This window comes from Elephas maximus, chromosome 2 (assembly GCF_024166365.1).
Source record: "Elephas maximus indicus isolate mEleMax1 chromosome 2, mEleMax1 primary haplotype, whole genome shotgun sequence".
In the NCBI taxonomy this organism is placed as follows: domain Eukaryota; kingdom Metazoa; phylum Chordata; class Mammalia; order Proboscidea; family Elephantidae; genus Elephas; species Elephas maximus.
Genome location: NC_064820.1, coordinates 165,381,034 through 165,389,138, shown reverse-complemented (window position 1 = coordinate 165,389,138; position 8,105 = coordinate 165,381,034).

Genomic DNA, 8,105 nt, shown 5'->3' with positions numbered 1-8,105 from the left:
GGTACCCAGACAGACTGGCTGACGGACGGACGGCGAGGGGATGAGCGCGCCCCCGCACGCAGAGCCGCGGATTGGAGAGGCCGGGGCTGAGGAGGGGGGCGGGGGTCCGCGGCGGAGAACTTCTCAGATTTGCTGGCCTTAGTCACCGTCTCCTGTGTGACCTTGAACAAGTAACCTGCGCTCTCTAGGCCTCTTTTTCCCTAACTGGACAAGGGATGCCAAGCAACGCTCATGGACCTGGCCTTGGGCTCCGGCCCGGCATCCCAGCGCCTCCTCTTCCTTGCCGTGTGACCTTGTCAAAGTTACTTAAGCTCTCTGTGCTGCCGCTTCTTAGTCTGTAAAATAGGGATAAAAATCTAACTTCCCTCACAAAGGTGTGAAGAATTCGTGGACATTGTGCATAGAGAGCATTTAGCAAGGGGCCTGGCACATAGTGGGTGCTCAGCTAACATTTATTGGCCAAACGTAGGTTGCCCCCACACACCAAGGAAAGACCAGCGGTCATTAGTCAGATACCTATCCAACCACTCAGTCCATATTTGTTGAGCACTTAAAGTGTGCCAAATCACAAGCTAGGTGTCTTATTTACTGGATACAGTGACCTGATTTTGTTGTTGTTAGGTGCCATTGAGTCAGTTCTGACTCTTAGGGACACTTTGTACAACAGAACATAATACTGCCTGGACCTGCACCATCCTCACAATCATTGTTACACTTGAGCCCATTGTTGCAACCACTAGGTCAATCCATCTCATCTTACGGATGAGGAAATGAAGGCAGAAAGAGGTTAAGCTACTTATCCAAGGTTCCAGAGGTCGTGAGTAACACCAGTGACAGAGCCAGACATGATGGACCTTTCAGGCTAGTGATCGTCTTTGACATCCCTCCTTTACCAGGGATGATAGCGAATTGGGGAGGATGTTTGGGTGAGGGGAAAAGACAGGGCAAGCTCCACTGTAACTTAGATGGTCAGCCCCTGAGTTCCTGTCCACCAGCATTGTGACCTTGGGAAAGTCACTGTGACTCTTCTGTAAAATGGGCCAACAGCCAGTGCCTGCTTGGTTGATCTCTCAGAGTGTTGTGAGGGTCCAATGAGCATATGATGAGGATGAGAAATTGTTAGCTAGAGTGACTGTAGGCACCACTGCATGTTAGTGGACCCTGCATCATCGAAGTTGGTGTTCCCCTCACTCTCAAAGGGGCCCCAGTCTAGAGATTAAATCATATGGTCCCTGTGATGGTTAAGGTTGTGTGTCAACTTGGCTGGGTCATGATTCTCAGTGGTTTGACAATTGTATGATGTTGTGATCACCTCCATGATGAGATTTGTTATACTGTGATCACCTCCATGATGGGATTTGCTGTGAGTAGCCAATCAGTTGAAAGGGAGTTTCCTTGGCCGTGTGGCCTGCATCGAATATATGTAGACATTCTGGCAAGGCTCATGGGCATTTGCTCACAGTGAGTCCTGGAGCTGGCTCCTGTTTGTCCAGGTTCTTGGGACTTGAACTAGCAGCTTATCTGCGGTTTTGCCTGCTGATCTTGGGATTCATAGATCTTCACAGCCTGTGAGCAAGAGCCCTGCTCTCTGACCTGCAGATCTTGAGTTCGCCAGGCTATGCGGCTACGTGAATTAGGAGAAGCCTCTATGCTGACCCACAGATTTGAACGCTTCAGCCTCTACAACCGCGTGAGCCATTTCCTTGATATAAATCTCTCTCTATATATATTTATACACTTTACTGGTTTTGCTTCTCTAGAGAACCCAGCCTAAGACAGTCACTGTACCATCAGGAGACATGATGAGGCCTTTGGGAAGTGGTGAGGATGAGGGGCTGCTGCTTCTCAGTCCCGGGGTTCTCCTTGGAGCTTGGGAGGAGGTGGCGAGGTTTTTAATCAAAGGCTGGGGTGTTCCGTTCTCATCTGTTCTCCCAAGGTCCTGTGCAGTTGCTTCTCCTTTTAAGCCTGGCCCCACAGGGACTCCTCCACCTAGATATGGGAGCTAGGAAGGGAAGGAGCTTTTATTGAATCCTACTGTGTGCATTGTGATGGCCTTTTCCATCCAATGTGGAATTCATAATTCTTTCCAACAGCCCAGGAAGACAAGTATGAGCATCCCCATTTTACACCTGAGGAAACTGTCTCAAAGGGATGAAGTCACATGCTCAAGGTCACACAGAGTACTGAGTCTCTGTGTTGAAGCCAAGAGGGGCTATGGGCCATGCCTGGGGAGAAGCAGAAGCTAGGGTTCCTGAATACCCGCCCTGCCCCTCCCCCAGGGCTGCCACAGGGTCTGTCACCACATCCCTCACAGAAGATGTGGCTGCCCTTCTGAGCCACCCCCTCCCACAGCACTTGGGCTTTATTAAACCCTTTGGAAGGCATAGAGAACCACAGGAACAGGGGGTAGGGTTGAGGTAGTTGCCCCAGGAGCCCAAGAAGACTGTCCTCTTTATGGTCCCCTCCCAGCAGCACCTGCTCTCTCTACCTAGAAGACCCAGTCCTGGAAAAGTGCAACCCTGGGGGGGCAGGGAGCAGGGCTGGGACTTTAGCCTTCCTTGAGCAAACACATCATGCAATGACCACGGAGCATAAGTGGCTGTCACTGGGGCTGTGAGGTACAAGTGGGTCCAGGCCTATGCCTTCTAGATGGGAAAACTGAGGCCCAGAGGAGGAGGTGGAACTTGCAAGGTGATCAAAGATTCTATATAAGAATCCTGATCAAAAGGGGGAAAATGTAGAATAGAATCTCATACTCTCATGGAATCCAGACTTTCTGGAGCCACATGGGCTATATGAACCCCTAAAACTATTGCCCTGAGATAATCTTTAAACATTAAACCAAAAATATTCCCTGAAGTCTTCTTAAAATCAAATAATAGTTTAGCTTAACTAGTAAAGACTGTCCACCTTAAGCACTGTGCTCTTTTAATGGGATGAAATTGACAACAACAACTTGAAAGATTAGACAGGAACCTTAAGGGGTAGTAAGTTTGTGTTAATAGGTGAGGAACAACTCAGAAAAGGAGGGTGAGAATGGTTGCACCACTTGAAGAGTGTAATCAGTGTCACTGAATTGTAGGTGTAGAAACTGTTCAATTGACGTGTGTTCTGCTGTGTATATTCTCAACAACAAAAAGTAAATTATTTAAAAAAAAAAGAAGAGGCGGGGTCTGGCCTGGAATCCAGGAGCCTGAGCCCACCCAGCTATGCTCTCCAGATCACACCTTTCTGCCGCCCTCTCTCATCTTGTTGGGAAAGTCTGCATTTCCATAAAACAAACAAAACGCCGAGATGTTCTAGAACCTACTTATCACAGCACACTGCCCGCATAAAGCAATCTACACACTGAAGCCCCTTACAATCCCACAACTGGCCGTGAGTTCAGTTACCAAGCATGTTTGACAATCGCTACATCGTCCTCTCTGCCCCATCCCAGAGGGAACTGGGGTACTACTTGGCGAAACCACCACTAGTAATCCAGATCGGTGCACAATCTCCCTTTCCCCCTTCTCTGTTTCTCCTGGGCTCACATCAGACCAGGAGTGAAATGAAGATGCGTGATAATTTAAAGGAAGTGTTAGATGAAAATGTACTTTCTTTTATTATATAGGGAGATATTTTTAGATGCATATAAATAAACATTTTTAATTTGCTTAAATGCTGAGATTTTGTCACTGTGGAGCATGTGTTTTGCTACACCAGCAAGTGGTGACTGTGAAAAATGAGGTTCCAGGCTGCTAGTCCATCTGGTGCGATTCAGAAAAAGTGGTTCCGGAGCAAGCTTGCTGGAAGGGGATTACCCTCCAAAGCCGCCCTGCTCAAAGCCTCCCCCACCCAAGCTGTGCTCCCCAGTTCTGCATCCCACTCTCTGAGCATCTCAGCCACCCATGCCATGGCCAGACTGGTTTCCTCGAGCTCCACGGTCCTCCCATCCACCCCCATTACAGCCCAGTCAACACACACACACACACACACACACACGCACACACACACGCACACACACAGAGGCTCTGTGAGAGCACTCTACTCTTGACCCTCAGCCTCATCCCCAGAGTTGATATTGGCCTGCTCCGCTTGATCCACAGCAAATCCTTGGCACTGATGGGGTTGGGTCTTCCATGGGTTCTCAAAGTGGGGTTTTGGCCATCTCTGGAGCCTGAAATTGCATGCAAAACATAGGGCTGATGTGTAGCTTCTGCTTTGCTAGGGCCATGGCCAGGATGTGGGCCTTCGAAGACCAGGCCAGGTCAGATCTGATCTTCTTCTGCATCTCCCATCTCCAGCACCAGTGTGGGGCCTGCACCCAACTGGTGCCCAGGGAATACTGGCTCTACTGTATCAGAACTCAAACAACGGAGGCCTCTCGTTTATTCTCACCTTTGTTTCCTATCTGATTCTACCATGTTTATTGGCAAAAGAAGAGGAAAGAATAAAATCACTATATGCAAAGCAGCATTGGCCATTCCTGATAGGACTGGAACACCTCTTAATACTCAAGCCACTGCAGGGTCTGATGGGACCTGAGGGGTTGCTTTTCTGAGCCATTATAATACCCTAGCCTCTGGTAGAACTCTCTGGATGTCAGAGAACTCACTACCTCACAAGGCAGTCCATTGCACTGTTTGGAAGTTCTCTTAGGTAGATTCTCTTTTTGTGGAGCTCAAACTGTAATTGACAGGTATCATCAAACTAACCCGTGGCCCCTCCCAGTCCCCTGACCTCCCATGTGGGCATCGGCTGCCGTTCATCTCACCTGCCAGGCCTGGCCACTGACCTCCTGCCAGGTGGAGATCTTCCTGTGGCTGGGGACAGCCTGGTCCTGCCTCAAATCTTTGCAGGCACCATCTGTCCTCAGCACTGGGGATGGGGAGTAGTTAGAATATCAGTCGGGCCTGCCAGCATTGCCACGCTAGGACACAACAGCCCCATGAGCAGGTGGGTAAAACGCAAATACTATGTGCTAGGCCCTGTCCTGAACACAGCTCAGAGTATTTTGTTTCCATTTTGTAAATGAGGAGACTGAGGCTCAGAGAGGCTAAGTAAGTTGCCTGAAGTCTCACAGCTTGGAAGTAGAAACCCAGGCCATCTGACAACAAAACCTCCTACTAAACACTGAGTCACCACTGAAGGTACAGCCCTCTAGCTCAGAGCATTGAGGAGTGGGTGGATTTCAGTTGGATGCTAGTAGACATCAGTAGGGACTCCAGGATAGAGAAGTGTGGAGAAAGCTGGATTAAAGAAAATTCAAGGAGTTTCTTTGCAGCAAGACTTGTCACAGCCTTCGATGTGCTAATGCACCACTGTGACTATCCCAGAAGAGTTGAATCTGCAGGGCTTCCCAAACTTACTTGACCAGACCATTTCTTCCTTTTTTTTAACTTCCATTGTGCTTTAAGTGAAAGTCTATAAATCAAGTCAGTCTCCCACACATAAACGGATACACACCCCACTATACACTCCTAGCCGCTCTCCCCCACATGAGACAGCACACTGCCCCCCTCCACCCCCTACCTTCGTGTCCATCTGGCCAGCCCCCAACCCCCTCCCCCACCATCTCCCATTCAGACAGGAGCTGCCCACACAGTCTCACACGTCCACTCAATCCAAGAAGCTCACTCCCCGCCAGCATCATCCTCCATCCCATAGTCCAGTCCAATCCCTGTCTGAAGAGCTGGCCCTGGGAATGGCACCTATTCTGGGCCAACAGAAGGTTCGGGGACCACGACCTCTGGGGTCCCCCCAGTCCCAGTCAGGCCACCAAGTCTGGTCCCTTTACGAGAAACCAAGGTCTACATCCCACCACTCCCCTGCTCCCCCAGGGGCCCTCCGCCACATTCCCCATCAGGGCAGCTACCAGCTGGCTGCAGCTGGGCACCATCCAGCCCCTCTGGTCTCAGGCTGGTGCAGTCCCCAGTGCACGTAGCCCCCTGTCTCCCGGGCCCACAATTACCCTGTATCTTTGGTGCTCCCCACTCTCCCCCACTCCAAGTGGGCCGAGACCAACCAATGCATCCCAGATTGCCGCGTGCCAGTGCCCAAGACCCCAAACGCCACCCTCCAAAGTGGGATGCAGAATACTATCTCAACAGACCCCTTTATGCCAATTGACCCAGACGTATCCAGAAACCACAGTCCCCAAACCCCTGTCCCCGCCACGCTGGTCCTTGAAGTCCCCAGTCCATCCAGGAAAGCCCCCTGCCCCTGGCCTAGCCTAGCCATGAGGACTTCCCCTGCACCGCATGCCATTCCCCCCCAAAACAGCTCCCGTCCACCACCCAACCAGTGAACACCCCTCCGCTTCTCTCCCCCCGGCCCCCACAACCATCAAAGAATACCCCCCTCCCTATCCAAACCATTTCCAGAGTTCCCACAACAGTAGACCATTTCTTTTTAATAGACCTACTCCCTAGCTTCACAGATGGGGAAACAGAGACCCTGAGAGGGGAAGCAATTACCCAAGGGTCACACAGCAAATGTTTCTGAAGATTAAAAAACTATATTCATTCACTACCAGATACCCTTCCACCAACCCTTCTCTGTCTCCTCTTGACACCCCTGGTCCCTCTCTCTAGTACCAACTGGTTCCCATGCCTTAGTGAAGGAGAAGCCATGGGTGTCCCCCAGCTACTGGTAGGAGGAGAGAGAGAAGCGCCACGCCGCTTGTGCCAAGATTGGATCCATCTCATGTGTTGTCATCCCAAGGGCAAAGGGCAATGGCAGGCAGGCTGTGCAATTTTTATGGCCTGGCCACCTCCCAGAACAGTAAACAGAGAGGCAGGCAGCTGGCATGGGGAGCCCTCTAGGGAGAGGAGGACCCAGGGTGCAGACACCTCTGAAAAGCAGTTGAAGACAGCAGCTTCCCCCAGAAGTTCTAAAAAAAATTATTGCTTAAGTTCATATTGCCTATATTTTTTAACCTTTCTTCCCTTCTTGGCCAGACCACGGCTCATTAGTCCTTCAGGGCCTAGTTCAAGCATCAGCTCCTCCAAGAAACTTCCAGACCCTCCAGGATAAGCTAGGAGCCCTCCCTGTCCTCCTCTGATGCTCTACTTGGCCCTTCTCCTGTTGTAGCAGTGTCATCTATGTACCAGGCAATCTCCCCACTGGACTGGGAACTTCTGGGGGCCAAGGACTGTGAACTCCCCAGGCCCAGTTGTGCCTGGCACATGGGAATACCCAGTGGATATTGTCTGTTGAAAGAAAAACCCGAACTGAAGGTATTCAAAAAATTCAAAGCACTGATATATTGAGTGTGATGATTCCACTCATAAAATAGACTCATAATTTTTCAGTCTAATAGACTTACTCTAACAATGTCCTGTTTTGATCTTTCAAATGCATTTTAAGATGACCTTGTTGTAGGCCTACACAGACTACAAGGGAATAAGCAGTTCTCTAGGGAAGGGTGAGGAGGATTTAGTCTTCTTTAAAATTTGTCTTTAATGCTACGTATAATGATTTTTATGCAATACATTTTTTAAAAGAAGAAAAACAATTTATTCTTGGAGCTGCATTCGAGCGATCCCACTCTATGTACACTTGTCCGGCTGTGAGCTCTGCTTGGTCCAGAGAAAGTTCTCTGGGGATCCCTGAGACTGGGCCCTGATGGTCAACCTGGTGGGGTGGCAGGCACCTGGCAGGGTGGATTTTGTCCCCTGTTCTCCCTCCAGGCTCCTCCTTCCCTACCTGGAGGCCCCGCTGAGAACGGGAGGGAGGGGAGATGGTGCCACAGCCCAGAGAAGGGGCAATCAGGGCCTCCTCCTCAGCCCTATTCCTGTGGGCTTTATGCTCAGCACCCACCTGGAAAGGTTTCAGGGCATTTCACCATCGGGGTGGGTGAAGAGGCATGTGTAAGCAGACCATACTCTTCCTCCTCCTTCAGGTCAGGTCTGCAAGTATTTCATCTTCTCTCAGCCCCATCCCCTTTCTTCAGGGCCTGTTTGCTTCCTAGTCTGGCCACCCACCCTACTCCTTGAACCAATGGAGAAGGAAATGGGCTCTGGGGCCTTGAGACCAGCCCCTTGGGGCTTGAGTGCCCCCCAGGAGACAGACCCCCTCCCTGGGCTCCGCTATTCCCAAGGCCTAGAACCCAGGGGCTGGAA